Consider the following 18,064-nt stretch of genomic DNA (forward strand, 5'->3'; position numbering starts at 1 on the left):
CTAAGGTTATATTCAGAATCTACACTTAATTAACATCCACACAATTATCCATCTGAGGTTCAACTTCAAGCAGCAAAAAGAAGTAGGTAGTTGTGGGAAAACAAGCCTGGTTGCAGAGGCCCCCTGACTTTTTGCCCCCATTTTTCACTTTTTGCTGGTGTTTGCCTGACTCTGATGGTACCCTGGGTACTGCCAACCAGTCCCAGGGCCTGTGCTCTGTGTAAAATAAGTATGCAAATTAGGCTAATTATAAAAGTCAACCTACGTATAAGTATTTAGTATATGGTAGGGCATGTAGGTTCCGGGACCCCAGCATAGATGGTGCCCCCATAGGTGCACTGCTGAGGTGCCCAGTGTCATTGTAAAGGCAGGCCTCTCTTTCTGGCTGCTTTTCAATTAACGTTACATGCAAATTCGACTTTGGAATTAAAAATAGTTCTGAAGTCTTAAACTACCTTAATTCAACATATAGGTCACACCTAAGGTGTGCCCTGTGTGCCCCTAGGGCTGGGTGCCATGTAAAAATAAGCATGGACCTTATAAAAATAGATTTATAAGCCCTGGTGAGGTATAACAGCCACATTTGTTTTTCCCTCATTGTAGTGAAGGGTCTCCGTGGGCTAGAATGGGGACACTTTATTTTAATTTTAAAAGTCCCCTTAAGAAACAGATACTTCAGGTTTGTTATCAAATTAATTTTCATGTTAAATCCCACAAATTAGAATTGTTGGATTTAATATAACTTGTTCAGGCAAAGAGTTTTAAACTTTACCTGAAAAGTTGCCAACTTCAGCCCTGCAGTGTTTTTGCTGCTTTGCTCTGGTTGACAAGCCTCTGGCAGCCTGGCCAGGCTGGCTTTATGAGGTGTGAAGTAGCCCGGCTCCACACAAAGAGATGTACCTGGGGGAGGAGCTCTTCACTCAGCAGATGGAAAGTTATGTTATGTTATGTTATGCGATTTGTAAAGCACATGGCTACCCTGAGGCTTCCCAGGGCTAGCGGACCAGACCAAGGCTTACCCAGATGACAGTCAATTCTAAAACAACCAAGTTTTAAGTTCCTTATGGAAAATGTATTCCTGGCTTATGAGACAGAGTCTAAAAGGAAGGGAATTCCGCAGCTTGGCCCCCAAATAGGCCATTGTGGTACCGCCCCATCTAACTTTTTTAAATCTTGGTGAGGAGGCTAATCTGAGAGCTCTATTCCGCTTGTAGAAAGAGGCGAGGGCTCTTAAGAGCGGTGGCCCACAATTGTGAAGAGACCTATGGATACAACACAAAGCTTTGAATTTGATCCGCTGTTAACCGGCAACCAATGTAATGAGACTAATGCTGGTTTCGCAGAGGTATGTCTAGGGATGTCTAACAGAAGGTGGGCCGCTGCATTTTGTACACTCTGCAGCATCTTTATCACATATAAGGGAGAGCCAAGAAATATACCATTGCCATAATCAAGTCTCGAAAGAATGGTAGCTTGAATAATAAGCTTTTGCCAAATATGGAAGAATTGTAAACACTTTCCTCAGAAGTCTTAGTATGCCAAAGCAAGAGGCCGATATATGTTTGGCATGCTGATCCAACGTTAGCCCAGGATCCAGCCATATCCCTAAGCTCTTAATGCATTTCTTCGGGATGGAAAGTCAGCTAGGGCACTTGGAATCGTGGGTGACTTACCTGGGCCAGGATCATGCCCCAGAATCATAAGCTCTGTCTTGTCACCATTAAGTTGTAGTCTGCTATCCATCATCCATCCTGTGACTGCCTGTAAGCAAGAGGACAGTGAAGAACCATCCAGATTGATGTTATCTGAGAAGTATACCACCAGTTAGGTGTTGTCGGCATAAGAGTTAGGAAGGGGGGAGGGCTGCCAAACTAGGGGGAGGGCTGCCAAACTGGTCTTCAAAGGCATGGAAGGACATTTGGAGCAATCCAGCACCTCCCTCACATCCTGCAAACCCAGACAATTAGGTGCCCCCTTGATTAGACTAGGAGAGGGCAAGAGAAGGGTGTGCTGAAGATTTTTAGCCACACTTGTGATGTAACCTTCAAAAATCACTTTCAGCCATGACGGATTTTTTAGGACTGTTGCTCCCTGGGATTGATTTTTGCCACACTTCCCAGGAAGTGGTCATCACAAGGGGAAGGACCTTGCACCTGATTGGAGAACCAGGACCCCCCTGTTTTTCACCCAGGCGCAAGGATAAAACTGGCAGAGCTGCACCCACACCTCAGGTCCCTACCAGGAAGAACTACTGAAGAAGAAGGACTGCCCTGCTGGACCCTGGCCTCCACCTGGACACTGCACTCTGGAAGACTGCACCAGCTGCACTCTTTGGCTTGACCACAAGAATGGCTTTACCTGGCTTCAATTGGTTCAAGAAGGGACTCCCTGTTTGTTACAGGTGACAACTTACTAACCAGAGTCCCCTACACCCACTCCTGAAGAAACCAAACAGCTGACCACTGTACAGTGGCCAAAAAGGAGTTTGCGCCAGGTGCATTTTGGAATCTGTAGTCCGCACCCTCAAGGAGCATCTAAGAGCTTCTGGAACCTTAGGGTGAGCTGTAGACCTCAAAAGAACCTTAAAGGAACATCTGGAAGAAGATCCAGAAGTTTGGAGAACTTTTGGAAAAAAGCTTCATAAAGGGACCAACTCTAGCCGGCTTGCCTCAACCGCAACCCGGCCTAACTTGCAGGTTTGTTCCGGTGAAGAAAATGTCTGAAAAAGTGACTAAGTCCAGATGTAGGAAGTTGACCGGGACCTCCCAGGCAGTGTATCCGAAGAGGTCTCAAGGGACGTCAGATCAAGATTCAGGTTTGCCCCTGTAGAAGGATTTTCATCTAAAAAAAAAGTCAGAAGGGAAAAATCTCCACCGAGGGCTACCGCGAAGTGTATCAGAGGAAGAGTTCCAGGAGATCTGATTGGCCTGGTGATTTGGTCCAACTGAAGAAAATCTTCAAAAAGCCGACTAAGTCCGAAGGTAAACTTTTGACCGAGGCCTCCCGAGAGCTGTAGCTGAGCAGGACGCTATCGCAGTCAGCCTCAAACTTTGACTTTGCCCCAGTCGGGGTCGAAGTGCGACCAGATGACCAGATTGGCGCTATTCATTTCTAAGCGCTAAAAAGCTTTAATTCTTTAAAAATTCATATCTTCGGTTCCCCTTATCTGATTTTAATCGTTTTGGTGTAATTTTGAAGAAAAAATGTAATCTTTTTTTATAAATTTGGTGTTAGATTTTTATTGTGTTTTGGGTTTTACTTATTTCCTGTTTTGTGATTTTTAAATACTTTACACATATGTCTCCTAAGTTGAGCTGGGTTTAATTTATTGAGACCTAACTGGACCTAAGTGGAGGTTAGTGGCCTATTGCTAAGTGCAGGTACTTACCTGCCCTTACCAACAACCCATTTTCCAACACTAGTCACCTAGGAGTGCATAAGTCTAGACTACAGAAATTTTTTAAACCAAACCTGGGAAGCGCGTTGTTTGGAGCCTCCAGGAGGAGGGCAGGAGCCCTTTAAATTGAAGATTGCACTCCCGCCTCGCGGGAAGCGCGTTGTTTGGGGCCACCAGGAGGAGGGCAGGAGCCCTTTAAATTGAAGATCGGGACGCACCTGGGCCCGTCCTTCGCCCGTCATCGCCAGGAAGAGACTGGGCTGGGCCCCCTCCCTTTCATTTTTTCTACTGGAGGGTCTGGATTTATGGAGAGCTGCTGAATTAAGGGAGGCGGAGAGGAGTCCTCGCCATCTGCGTCTTGGGTATTTAAACTCATTTTAATTTAGTTCGCCTCTTGTACCCTGCTGATTTACACTCGCGTCAGGCGACAGCATGTCCCACTGTGCTACAATCGGAGGGGGTTTGGTGTGGCAGGAGGTTGTGGCTGGCAATTTCCTCTAAGACAGAGAATAGGACCTGAGTATAACTCGGCTTCACTCCTCCCTAGCCTTGGGCACTGAGACCAACACATCTATTAAAGAAATATACGGGTCCTCTTTCTCGGACAAAGGACTAGCTGCCTTAATGGGAAAACATAAGGGAGACAGTGGGGGAAGAGATCCCATTCAGGAGGCCCCCCACCCAGGTTGATAACAAGCTACTTAACCTCAGTAATGGGTGCCATTGAGTCGGAGATAGGGAGAGTAGAGGCCACTCTAGAGTCGTCTCTTGAGAAAGTAGGAAAGGGCGGGGGAGGGAAGGACTACGCCTGTAATATCTTCATTAGGCAAGACAAAGACAGGAAACCCTTGTGTAACAAAGGAAATTGATTTAATTACTCCCACAACTCCAGAGAGTCCACCCCAAAAAAAAGTAGGCAAGTAATTCCCCTCCATACTGCAGTAACTCCCACAGGTCCAGTTGGATCTCCTACAGACAGTTATGGATTTGGAAAGCCTCTAACAGGAACAGAGAAGAAAAAGAGGAAATGCCTATCTAACCCTCTGAAAAAACAAACTATAGGGAAACAGCCAAAAGATTGTAAAAATCCGGATCCAATTATTACTTGTTTTTCTCAGATTGAAGACCAACTCAGACATATAAAAAAGCTGTGTTCATTGGTTCTGGAGAGAGTGGCTATCCTTGAGCAGAAGGTTGAGCTTATAACAAATATAAACCCTATACCATCGAAGGCAGAACCTCAGAATGATCATTCCGTCCCTGAACGCTTACCAGCCCCGCCCATTCACCAGCACCAAAACTACAGATTGATTCCTGCCCAGAACCCAACCTTAAAACCTTGGAATTCAGAAGTACTCCAGGATTCTATAAATTTACAGTCTCAGTGGGGTACAATTAAACGTGAAGGCTTAGTGGGTCAGGAGATCACAAGAACTCAAACAACCTGCCCGAGGATCCCACTGGCATGTGCCCCCTATATTTTAATCCTGGAAAATGTCCCTTTATTAGAAAATACTCACCACGAGTCCCATGTGTCACTGTTAAACAAAGTGACACATTGGGTAGGAAAGCATTCGGGAGGGCGGGTAGATTTCTACAGGGACATTTTAACTGTAAGAAGGGTCCCTTGGGTTGGCTCATCCCCTAAAGCATCACCTGGGGATTGTATTATAATAAACTTTAGGAGTCCCTGGACTGTCAATGCTTTGTATTACCATCTTTCGACTATGAGACCATCTGTAGGGCCTATAAGAGTACAACGTCTAACAAGTTTATTCTCCCGACATTAAATCCATGTTGTCCTGATTCTACTCGTCCTGGGAATCAGAATTTCAGCAACCCTGGTCCCTCTAATTCCCCTGATACTGTCTTGGCATTGTCTAACAGATATGAGCCTTTGGCCTCACTGGAGCAGCTAGATTGACCATCAGTAACTGGTCCTTTATTGCAAGGGCCCCTGGAGACAAACATACTGTCACAGTCCCTCTCGCAATCCAAGGGAGTCTCCAATATACATGACACACAGGGTATGACAGCCCTAGGGATTATTTCCTGGAACGTTGGAGGTTTGAAATAAAAAACTGGAAACCCTGACTGGATAAAATTAGTGACGGAAAATCTTTTTATCTGCTGCCAGGAGACCTGGCTCATAGAATCCCTGCATATTAATGGTTATACCACAGATAGTGTTCCTGCAAATAAGGCCTCTGTAGGCAGAGCTAAGGGTGGCTTGGCTACTTTTCTATCTGTAGAGGCCGGAGGGATGGAAGCACTTGTTGTGGGCACATCTCCTTTTTTTCTGGCTTTATTTTTTAAATTAGTAGAGCCATTTGATATACTATTGATCAACTATTATAATAATACATTTGACACTTCTGACACAACTGTGATTGGTAGCCTGGAGATGTTAATACATAAGGTAACAACTATTAGTAAAAAGGACCTACGAATAGTCTGGGCCGGTGATTTTAATGCCCACCTGTGTGAGCCAGAGTTCTTGGATTGCTGCGGACTCTTGGATGAAAATGTTAACCCCATTCAACATTTTAAACACTCCATATGGGAATGCTCTTAACTCTCTGATAACAGCAAATTCTCTACTTTTCCCCATAACAGTTATTATAGGGATACCAACATTTGTAAGGGGGGATACTCATACTACCATTGACTATATTATTTATTCTAGAGAATTATCCTCTATTGCAGGGCTATTCAGGGTGAACCTGACCTGTATTAGTGACCATAACCCCTTATCTATTGTGAATAACTTGGACTTGACGAGCGATTCAAGAAGAGGGAAGCGACACCCTGCTATGAAGCTCTCAACCCAAAATGGACTCACAATTAAATGGGGAAAGATAAACAGCAATACCTTCTTTAAAGACCTATTGTTGAATAAATGGTCAGACGTTATGACATACCTGGATGAAGATAGGGCCCCCCCATGAAATTGTCCGTGCATTTTCCTCTTTGACAAAGTACATGGCGGAGAAATAACAGCCCTCTGGCACTAACAAAGTTTATGGCTCAAGATGGATTAACCATGCATGCACCACATCCTTAAGCAAGCTAAAGAAAATAATCAATGCATCTCCCCAAGATCGACAAACAATTAAAATTGCTAGGAAAAATTATAAGGAAGCACTTGCCAAGACGAAAGTCGAACTAAGTGAGTCTGCGTGGGAGGAACTGATGGAAGCAAGTAAAATTAAAGATACAACTGCATTCTGGCGTGTGGTTAACTCTTCACTGCTGAATGATAAACATGAGATGTCCATGGATACTGTCATTCCAGCCAAGACTTGGGTGGATTATTTAAAAAAAACTTTTGCTACAGAGACAAATGTTCAATTAGAAATGTCAAATTGTTTGAAGCTTATAGGAAATGATCAGTTAAGTCTGGCCTTTAGCAATATTATAAGCGTGGACGATGTCAAACAAGCCATTCTAGACTGCCCCTCTGAGAAAGCCCCTGGCCCAGACAGAATTCCTGCCGATTTATATTAAGTGGTTCCAGATTTCTGGGGACCACTGCTTACCAATGTCTTGAGATCGGCTGTGGCAGGCCCTTTAGTAGATTCTTGGAAAGAGGCGATCATCGTCCCGATTTTCAAGAAGGGAGACAGGGCAGATCCTCTGTGCTATCGCCCAATCTCTTTATTGGATAGTTCAGTCAAAATTCTAGGTCGATCCTAAATAAGCTAGAAAAATGGGCGACTGAATCTTACTCCCTTTCAGAAATACAATTTGGCTTTCGGCCAGGTGTGGGCACAGTAGTACTAACTCTTAACTTGACCCTCCTAGTCCAGAAATATACCAAAGTCAAAAGGGGGCGTATACATCTAGCATTCATGGATCTGCCCTGTGCCTTTACAACAGTTAACAGGGAGAAACTGAGGATGGTAATGCTGGATATGGGCTTGGATAAAGATATAGTCATCTTACTTAGTAAACTTCACACCTGCACAGAGGCTCGGGTCTGCTATTCCCGGGAGGAAGGTTTGACAGAGAAATTTCCCTCACTAAAGGGGGTTAGACAGGTTTGTGTCCTTGGCCCTTTTCTTTTTCTTTTGTATATAAATAGGTTAGAGAAATTTCTTTGTGAATCAGGGAAAGACTCCCCAGTCATCAATAATTCCCCAATTCCTGTACTCTTGTATGCGGACGATGCTGTACTCATCTCAAGGACAGCAAATGGCCTCCAGATTATATTAAATGCTTTTAATACTTTTATGGGGAACCTCGTTCTTAAAATTAACAGAACTAAGTCATTTGTGATGAAGACCGGACTCAAATTAGCAAAAACAAAAAGATTTGTTCTAAATGGGCATGAGATACTCAAGGTCCCACATTTTACGTATCTGGGGGTCCCCATTGATGTAGATTTTAATTGGCAATTTTTTGTTAATATACGTTTAATACAATTCCAAAAAGCCATAGAAGCAGTTTTGAGGTTTGCGTAAAGACTTCGACATAAACCTGTTAAAGAAATGATGACTGTTTTCTCCTCTAAGTGTCTTTCTCTTGCGACATTTGGAGCTGGGGTTTGGGGGCATGCAGAATGTACAGGACTCCAGACTGTAGAAAATAAATTTTAAAGAAGGTTATTAGCAGTCCCCCAATCTACACCAGTAATTTTTTGTCATAAGGAAGTAGGCTTGAGATACATATCTAGCTATATAAAGCTTCAACCTGTATTATTGTGGTTAAAAATCTGGACTAAGCCAGAAGCGTTTTTATGTAGAAAGGTGATACAGGATTGTCTTCTCTTATCACGATTTTTGGATATACCCTGGCTTAGATATGTCTATCTCTCCCTCTATCATTAGGATTAGGAGAACTTTTCCTTAAACCGGATACTTTAACAAGACAGGACATTAGGAAGGTTGAAGACATATTCTGGCAGAAAAACCAGGCCATGGAGCAAGCCTCGGGTGTAATCAGATCATGGACGAGGCATGATACACAACAACTTCAACCAAAGCTATATTTGAGTATTATCAATCAAGAGCGACATAAGTTTTAACTTACAAGGCTACGTTTAAATACCTTAAACTACCTGGTAGCATTCCCAGTATGTGGAACCTAGGTTCAAGAACCTTCCTCCTTTTCGCTGTGATGGAAAGACATCTCAGAGTACATTGCACTTTATGCTTTTTTGCACTTTATATACTGTTCCGAGAAAAAGGTTTTTACGTCTGTTATTTTTGTCTAAAAGTATTAGAACTAGCCAGCTTGCTTATTCTCACTTACATAATTTGGGAAACATGGACATAATTCAGGCTGTGTTAAATTTTATATATTCTGCTCATGGTATTCGGAAAATGTACTAATAATGTTTTTTAGTAATTTTATGATTGAGAAATTTGTATGTCCTATTTATTTGATGTCTTTTATGGTCTTTTTGTACCGAATAAAGTAATGAATGAATGAATGAAACCAAACCTGGGTCTCCAGTCAAACAACCACAAAAATCTAAAACAAATTGCACCTTGACCCAAGCGTTTGACTGAGAACTGGGATGTCTAGTCATGTACAGACTTATCAGAAGTCACCAACGTGAACAAATTACTTGTTTCCCTAAAATCAAGAAACACAGGAAACTAGATCGCCTCTCAAACTAACTGGAAACAAGACATGGGTGATTTAACGCCCATAGTCACTGTGATGAAATACTTCACACTCAAGCAAACCAGGTAGCCTGTGCACACATTTGCAAACCTCCTTCACATTGCCAGTAATACAATGTTTTTGGTTTGCGGTCTCAATATAGACAGCCTTAGCTCTCTGTCGCAGGCAGCACTCTAACCCGTACTTTAGCATATACTTACAGTGGGTCTTGGGCCTGCTCATGAATAGGTTACTGTCCATTTGAATTCCCCACTCCTGACTCAATGTCTTTTCTTATTATTATTGTATTTGGCCTGCCCCTGCAGCATTTAGGTTGCACTTTGCTTTTTGATTCATAGAATGTATCCTCCCCTTCCTGATATGGAAGACCTTTTTTGTCTTTTTTAAGTGCAATATTAGTTTAATCGCTCAGTGAAAATGTATAAATTGCTCCTTTGCCTAATTGCCTAATTACATTTTATACATGCAATCTCAGATTGGAACCAGAAATATATTTAGAGTTTGCTATCTTTGGACTCACAATTTAAAATCACAACTTACGGTGAAGTTGGATTTTAAGGTGGAAGTCTGAAAATGCCACTTTTAGAAAGTTGTAATTTTCTTACTTTAACCATTTTGTACCTCTGCCTGTCTCTGAATAATATGTCTGGGTGGGTGACTGCTGGGCTCTTGTGCATTCCCTTCAGATAGCCACACACCAAGGGAATGGAGGTGTGCCCCTTACATTCTAACGGCCCATCACCAGGCTGATGGGTCTTTCTGGGTTGGCTGGGAGGGAGGGGCTGACACTTGCACCTGAATGGGGCTGTGCTGGTCCCTACACAAAGAGCCCCCTGTCGAATATCTGGAACCAGGGAATGATGAGGAGGGACCTTGAGTACTTCAAAGGCCTCTCTTTGAATTTTCCCCCAATTCAAAGGCACAACTGGGTATTCGTACTGGACCCCAAACCTCACCAAATCAATACACTTCTGGACCTGAGGGGATTCTGCCAGGAAGAATGAATGCGTTGCTGCTGAAAGGACAGTCACTCTTTTAAACTCTGCTGGAGTTTGCTGGACTCCTGCTTTGTTGTGCATGCCCTGCTGCCTGCTTCCCTGGGAGTGAGAAGGACTGGACTTACATCACTACATCCCGAGAACCGACGTGACTCAAAAGACTTCCTGGTTTGCCTTCTGTTCTGCTTTTCAGGGACATCAAAGACTTCCTGCATCTATTCTACAGTGTTTGGACTCTTGCCAACTATGAGTCCTACCCTGTCAAGTAGTTCTAATCCAGTCCGGGGCACTTGAAAATGGGTGCTGCAGCTGTGTTTTGAGAAAATCCACACAGCACCATCACTGAGCTGATTGGAACCAATGTATCCTTCCTCACGTCGATGCATCACCGCTGCCTCTGAGAATGAGAACTTCGCAACACTGACTGCATGGCTCAGGATCAATGAATCACCATCAGCCCCAGTGCATCAGCTTTGCATTGACGGCTACACAGCTCAACGGTGGTGCATCTCCTTCATCGCAAAAGGTTCAACGCCACACCTTGAGGACATTGCAATGGCGACTGCATGGCTCAGCGATGAAGCGTCCCCTTATTGCATGGATCAGAACTGAAACATCGCCTTTGCATCGTCACCTCGACGTCAGCGCAACTCTTCATCCAAGATACTGTTTTAGCAGGACAAGGTTGGTTCTCGTAGCCAGCCCGCACTCCATCGCAGTTGGTCTGAACTTTGGATTTACCCAGATAGCCCTGATTGACACTTTAAGTTCCTAACTACTACTATTGCAGATATTCTCTAAACCTCTACTCAGTAGATTTTTGTCATTTTGGTCTTGTTTTGTTCATTACATTAAGATATATGTTTCTAATTTGATATGGATTATTTTTGTGTGGTTTGTTCATTATTTTACCGTTTTAAGTGTTGTACAAATAAGTTACACAGTGTCTCTTTAGTTAGACCTAACTGCTCTGTGCCAAGCTACCAGAGGGTGAGCACAGGGTAATTTAGGGTGTGCATCTGACTTACCCTGAGTAGGATTATGGTCCCTACTTGGATAGGGTGCATACCTCTGCCAACTAGAGACCCGATTTCTAACAAAACTATTACAAGTTTACGGGGAATAACATTGGTTTTAAAATTCAAGACACCAAAATCTGCGTGCCACTGTAAATACTGTATGTTTCCCCCTGTTGAGTTTCATCAGGCTTGACCTGCTGAAATTGAATGAAAATTGGGTTATTGAACACATCTGATAATTAGCAGATGTGTTACATAAAATCAAACTCATAATTCCGTACCGTGTGTAAACAGTGGTTGGCACAGGATGGAATTACCCCCCCCCCCATCTAGTAATCAGGCCCTACAAGTGAAGCTAAGACATTGTTGTTTATGTAACCGAAGGGCTTACCTACTAATCACAAAGCTAACAATCCACTCTTAATGTTAAATACAGATACTAAAATGTTCAGGACTGTATTGGCAAATAGTCTAAAACAAGTGATAGTGAAAATAATAGACCATGATCAATGCAGGTGAGTACTGTTCAGAAATACTGGGCAGAACTTACCTAAATATGGGTGCTGTGCATGTAAACAATAAGCACAAATGTAATGAATATCTATGGAAGGCAAAAGACACAAAAAATGCTTTTGACACAATTAACTGCTAGCATCTTTAAAAAAAAACTCAAATAGAGCGATATCTCCTGCCTGAAGCTGCGTGAAGCTGCTCTATAAGTCTTCACCAGAATAGTGCAGATACACTTTAGGAGAGCCTGAAAATGAGAAAGGGACAGTACTACAAGGCAGGGCTGACTTTTTCCCCACATGCTATTGACTTTAGCAATAGAATCAGGGGCATGGTTGTGACAATATGAAAATAGAAGAGGAATAACTATTCATTTAGTATTGTTAGATGCTGAGTAAATGTTTTTATATTTCAGCAGCCCAGCAACCTTGATACACAGTGTTTAGGAGGGCAGGAAGAGTTGCACAAACGTCTGACATTAAGCTAGAATAGGACAAATCACTAAGCTACCTACTGAATACAAAAGGGGTAGATGGAGCAACGAGAACCCTGCAACTGTTCTAAAGACGGTACAAGGAGCCAATACCTAGAAATAATGGTTACAAGAAAATGATAGCCACAGTACAGCTGAACAATGCACCAACATTTACGGTGTGCCAAATTTGGCAGCGTTGTGCACCGTCATTTTCAAAACAGAGGGATGAGCCGTATTTACTAGAATACAGTGCACCCATGTGATTCTCCTGTGCCAGTCCTAAATTTGCTGCTGTGCACCAACGCAGCAACCCTTGCGCCGTAGTGCTAGGATGGCTGTATTGAGAGGGAGATTGTTTCTGTGCAGGAAGGAACACCTTCCTACACTACACAAAAACAATCTTAAATGGTGATTTACTCATTCTATGTGTGCTGCATTCTGAGAGCCAAACAGAGCAAAAATTGAGGAGAAATGAACCCAAGGGGTGGTGTTAGATTTTGGCGCTGCCTCAGGTTCACAAAAACTCGTAAATCTGAGGCATTGTCAAAATGCAAAGGGTGTTGGCTCTGGCACACCCACAGTAAACACCCATTGTATGCCCCTTTGACACAGTGCTGCATGTGTAGGGAATGTATTTTCAAGGTGGCGATAAGCTACAAAAAGTGTTAACACAGTGCAGGGCATAGCGCCACCGAAGCGTGACAAAAAGTGACGATCCAGTGGTGCTAGGGGCTCTTAAATATGCCCCTAAGTTCCTTAGAAAAGATAGTGGAATTCTATTTAACAAATCCTCTGTCACTAACTGCCAGAATGGTGTTGGTGTAAGTGTTAAAGCTTCCATGTTGCCTCATTTTCATGGCTGTGTGGTCAACAATGTCAGAAAAGTATTTAGCAGAATAAACGACATGCTACAATGATTACCATGAGCATTCAAAAGAAAATAGAGTTACTCTAGCCAAGCTACAGAGGAACAGAGAGGATGGATGGATGGATTTTCCAGAAATGGATAGTTAGCAGTACATAAAAAAGCTTGATAGATGAGGAACATGAGAATAGTCACTCATGTAAGATATGATTGAGAACAGGGAAGTGCAGAAGCTTCTACTGCATACAGACAAGACAAAGGAGAAAAAAGTATGTATTACTAGACAAGCTCAAAGTCAAGAGAGATAATTTTGCGAAAACGTACCATTTATTTATTAATATGCTCCAGAGTCTTCTATATAGAAGTAAAATAGGGATTATGCACTAAAGTGTAGCCCTCCTCCAACATTTGGGGATCTATATTTAAGTTGAATATGTTCACATTTAGGGAAGCAGTTGATACTTTTGAGGCTGCAAGTATGCAGTTCCTGCAATATGCCAGAGGCAATGACATTCAAAAGCTCATGGACATAATTTCCAGTTGAACATTTCAAATTTTCAAAGATATCACTTCCACCAGGAAATGAATAATTAAAGTACACAGAGATATAATAAAATACACGATGTGCACCATGTAAGGTAGAGAAAAGTGGGAAAGTAATGGTGAGGAGGAGAAAGACCAGAATGATATATGCAGACTTACAGCTAAAACATCTAGCAATATAACACCTGATATCTGTTTATAGTTCTCCCAAAACATGTCTCACAATGCCCTTTTGATCCTTTCTGGGCACTGTGTTGTTGTTGTTTAAACATGCAATAAATACATTTTGGAAACGGACATGCATAACACCAAAGTAATTTAAAACAATAGATATAACTAAGTGTAAAAATCTGTCGTTACTGCATGGTCACCCCTGATTTTCTTCGCTTTTTATGGACCTTATTGTTGCTGATTGTAGAACTCTGCACTTTTTATCATTGCTAAGTAGTGGTAAATTGCCTGTCCTTTCCCTTTAAAAATGTGCTGTATGATGAAACTCTCTATTTGCCCTATACAACTAAATATATTGTAAATAGTGTCTAAAGTGCACCTATGTCATGGAAAGCTGAATGTCTAATATGACCTGCTGTGTGTATGGGGGGCACTAGTGAGTCCATAACAAGATGGCCAGCTGCTTCACTGGCTGGGATTTTAAATCTGCCTATCATCCTGAAAATCGGAACCCATCCGCCCAGCATACTGACGTCTCAGGTTGCGGGGGACTCATGTGGCTTTGCTCACCCCATCGGACAGACAAATGAAGGAGCAAAACACTGTGGAAGGTCCGGAGCAACTAAGTGCAGCACTCGCGGGTGAGGGCTAAGATGGTGGCTGTGTGAACTGTTGGGGACAGTGACCAAGCTACTGGCGGGCCCCTGCCTGGTGCTGCATTGAGAGCAGGCCAAGTGGCAGCTGCTTGCCATCCTTGGTGCTACCGCTGTGGGGCACTGAATCAACGTGAGAGTGTTAGCCGCAGTAGAGGTGAAGGCTGATTTCTGACTCTCCTAGGGCACATGGTGCCAACTGCTGCCATGGACCTGTGGCTTTAGTTGTTTGGGGCTGGTGAGGTGAGTGCGCACCCCTGAGAAGCTGGGAGTGGAGGCCCTTTGAGATGATGATTCTGGGGAGTGCATCTAGAGCTGGGGCTGCATGGAGGTGAGCAATAGCATACTGCGGTGGTTGGCAGAGCTGTGCTGTGCCTGGAGGGTGGGAGGCTTTCTTGCTGGCTGCCACCAACTACCTGTCTTACACGTATTGCTGAGCCCTCTGTGTTCTGACTCTCTGCTGAGACACACCTGCCCTTTACCATTGTGCTGAGAGGTACGTAATGCCTTCTTCTCGAGAGATCATCCTGACTCTCCGTGTGGCAGGTTGAGGTGCTGCGTGGAGCCTGCAGCAAGGCCTCTCTAATGGGCCTGATCTGTTTGCACTGGAAAGCCAGCTTTGTGTGAAGGGCCTTGGACACTGCCGCATTCTGGGCCCTGTAGCGCGTAGGACATAGCAGGCCCCCTGGTGAAGGCATGCCCACCCCATTTCCCCCAGAGAGCACGTCTGTGTGAGGATTTCACAAGTATAGTGGACATTATGATCATCTGGCATTCCACCACTGCAGTTTCTAGAGAACATGAGCAGCGCGCATATGTACAAGGGATCTGGCAGCATTTTGGGAACAATTTTTGGGCTGCTCACCCATTCCTGGAACTGGTCTCATTTGCTTTGACATCTATGTGCTGGGACCACAATTCTGTGCCCTACTAGATGTTGCTGCTGTCCTTTCATCAAGATGGGGAAAGCTGATAAGCATCAATCACACCTTAACTTTGAGACCCTGTGGCTCCCTAGTTCTCAGCCGACACCCCTGGAGGCGACCATACTTGAGACAGCGCTGTTGGCCATGGAGCAAAGTCTGCAATCCATAGATGGGAAAATAGACACTCTCAATATTTGTGTGGACCAAATGGCGGCCAAGTTGGATAAGAAGAGTACACCTACAGTATAACAGATGTGGAGCAACGTATTTTTTACTGCTGTAGCTGAATGCCTTAACATGGAAAAAGTCCTGGTGGTGATTCAAGTCAAGAATGAAGACTTTGGAGCCCGGTCCCGCCGGAAGAATCTGATTACATGGGTGGCCGAATCTACCTAAAACAGTAAAAAGGAACACTTGGTGGGGAACATGCTTGGTGATGTCTTTGGTGCAGAAAATCTTTCAGTAATGCTGGTGGTGGAGGGGGCTCAAAGGTCATTGATGGCTCAGCCCCCCGGGTGTGCCACTATGTGCCATTATAGCAAGACTCTTCAACTATCAGAAGGGGGATACAATACTCTGCCTTGCACAGGAGAAAAAGACCACCCAATATCGGGGGAAAAACATTAGTCTTTTCACCAGACTTTACGACAGTGGTGCAGGAGGTCCATAAGTAATACCTTCCAGTGAAAAAGAGGCTTCATCAGCTGCAAATGCCATGCTCTACCAGGCCTGGCTGCGCATCAAGCACAGAGGGACACATAAACTCCTGAACACACCAAAGGGGGCTCCTGACTTTGTTAAAACACTGAAACATGGGAAGCAACCTGAGTCAGAGCTAGATGAACCCAATAACTAACTATGTGAACTGCTACACTCATTACTTAGCCATCCATTGCACGTAATCAGATGGGGGACACAGCTTTGAGACTATCTTTGGTGTCTGGACCCTCGCCTCTTATGAGCATGGGCAATAGATAGTAATCATTGGAGATGGAGTGGATGTGCTACATTGACAGTGCATGCCCACGGCGTCAACAGCCTGGGTGGCCTGCGCTGTGACAGTCGTCTTGAGGTGGTAGGGTTGCCCTGGTGCCGAGGGTTCCTAAGTTATGTTTCACAGCCAACGATAAGTTGACTCCCAGCCACCTCTGTTCATCGGGATGTTGATGGCACCTCTGGCTATCCCCCACATGGGAACACTCCAATTCTTATTTCTCTGTTGTATAATGCTGTCTGGTATGCACTGCACTATTTCAAAAGACACATGTCAACTGTTGAAGTAAGTGGGGGTGGGGTTTTATGTTTGTTGTTGTTATGCCACCACCGTACTGTCACTTGCAGCTGGTCAGGGGGCACCTAGGAGTAATAGCTTGCTGGACACAGCATGTCTCATCTACAATGTCTTCCCATAAGGGGCACATCACATTATTGACATGGAATGTACGAGGACTGAATAATCTGCAGATATTGAAACAGGTGGTGACATACATAGATAGGCATCTTGTTCAAATTGCCCTACTACAGGAGACACAGCTCACCAGACATACAGAAGGGGACATTGGAGCACACTGTGTGAGAACTCAGATAGACTCTTCCTATTCCTCATACTCTTCGGGGTGTTATTATTGGTTCAGAAAGGACTGCCATTTACACTTACTCATTCAGACACAGACGATCAGGTGCACTGGATGGTGGTAAAGGACAACCTCTGTGGTAGATTGGTTGTCTTGGTGAATACTTATGGGCCAAATGCAGATTATCCAGAATTTTATACACGATTATGGAACCGCATACACATGACCCAACCAGCAGCTGTTCTCTTTGGGGAGAGGGGGTGGGGCTATTTAAACATGTACCTAGACCCAAAACTGCACTCTACTCTGGTGATACGAGAAACATGGGATGTTAGACTTGTGGTGACTGAGGTACCCAACTAGCCGGAGGGGTATGTTTGTCTCTTTGGTCCATGGCACATGGTCCAGACTGGACTATTATTTGGAACCCGGGAGGTTGGTAACTGGGTGGTTGAGATATGTCATATGCCTCATACACTATTGGATTATGCCCTAGTAAAACTGGTGGTGGAGATGCCAGAAATTATCCCAGCCTTGTTCAGTTAGAAGTTTTGACCCGCAGACTTGCTTGACCCCCTATTTAGAGACAACCTGTGTGCGGCAATAGTAGAATACTTTGAGCACAACGATAGCTCAGTGGAGGGAGCTGCCACTGTCTAAAAAGCCTTTAAGGTTACCATCTGGGAGTTCTGTATTGGTGCGCAGGTGGGTGTTTAAAAGGCCATACACATACTGATGCCAATCATAGAACAAAACATTCTGATCCTTGAAGTCAAATATGACACTACACTTGACACACATATACTAGCTGCTATTAAAGATCAGGTCACAACATAGAAAGAGGAGGTGGCACACAAGGGACATTTTCTTCTGAAGCATCACATAGCACATTCCTATGGGGAGGGAGGCCACCCAGGCCACATTGTGGCAGCCAAGCTGACCAAATCTAGAGCTTGCATGCGCATTACAACAATTGCAGCCCTTGACAGTACACTTTGTCATAGTGCCCTACATATTCTAGCTACCCTCACTGACTATTAAATTATGTTACATGACATACTCACCTCAGCCTTTGCAGTAGAGGTAGCGGATTACTTAGAAAATATCTCTCTAGCTTGGCTCTCTTTTGGGCAAAGAGAGTATTTAGTGCACCCTATCACTGTAGATGAGGTTAAGGAGGCTATACGCAACCTACCCAATGGTAAGGCTCCCAGAGTGGATGGCATCACAGGTGAATTCTCCAAAGAATTTGGTGAGCTTCTGGCACCTCAAGTAAATGCAATGTGTGAGAAAGCGTCTGCA

This window comes from Pleurodeles waltl, chromosome 2_2, assembly GCF_031143425.1.
Source record: "Pleurodeles waltl isolate 20211129_DDA chromosome 2_2, aPleWal1.hap1.20221129, whole genome shotgun sequence".
Classification (NCBI taxonomy): Eukaryota; Metazoa; Chordata; class Amphibia; order Caudata; family Salamandridae; genus Pleurodeles; species Pleurodeles waltl.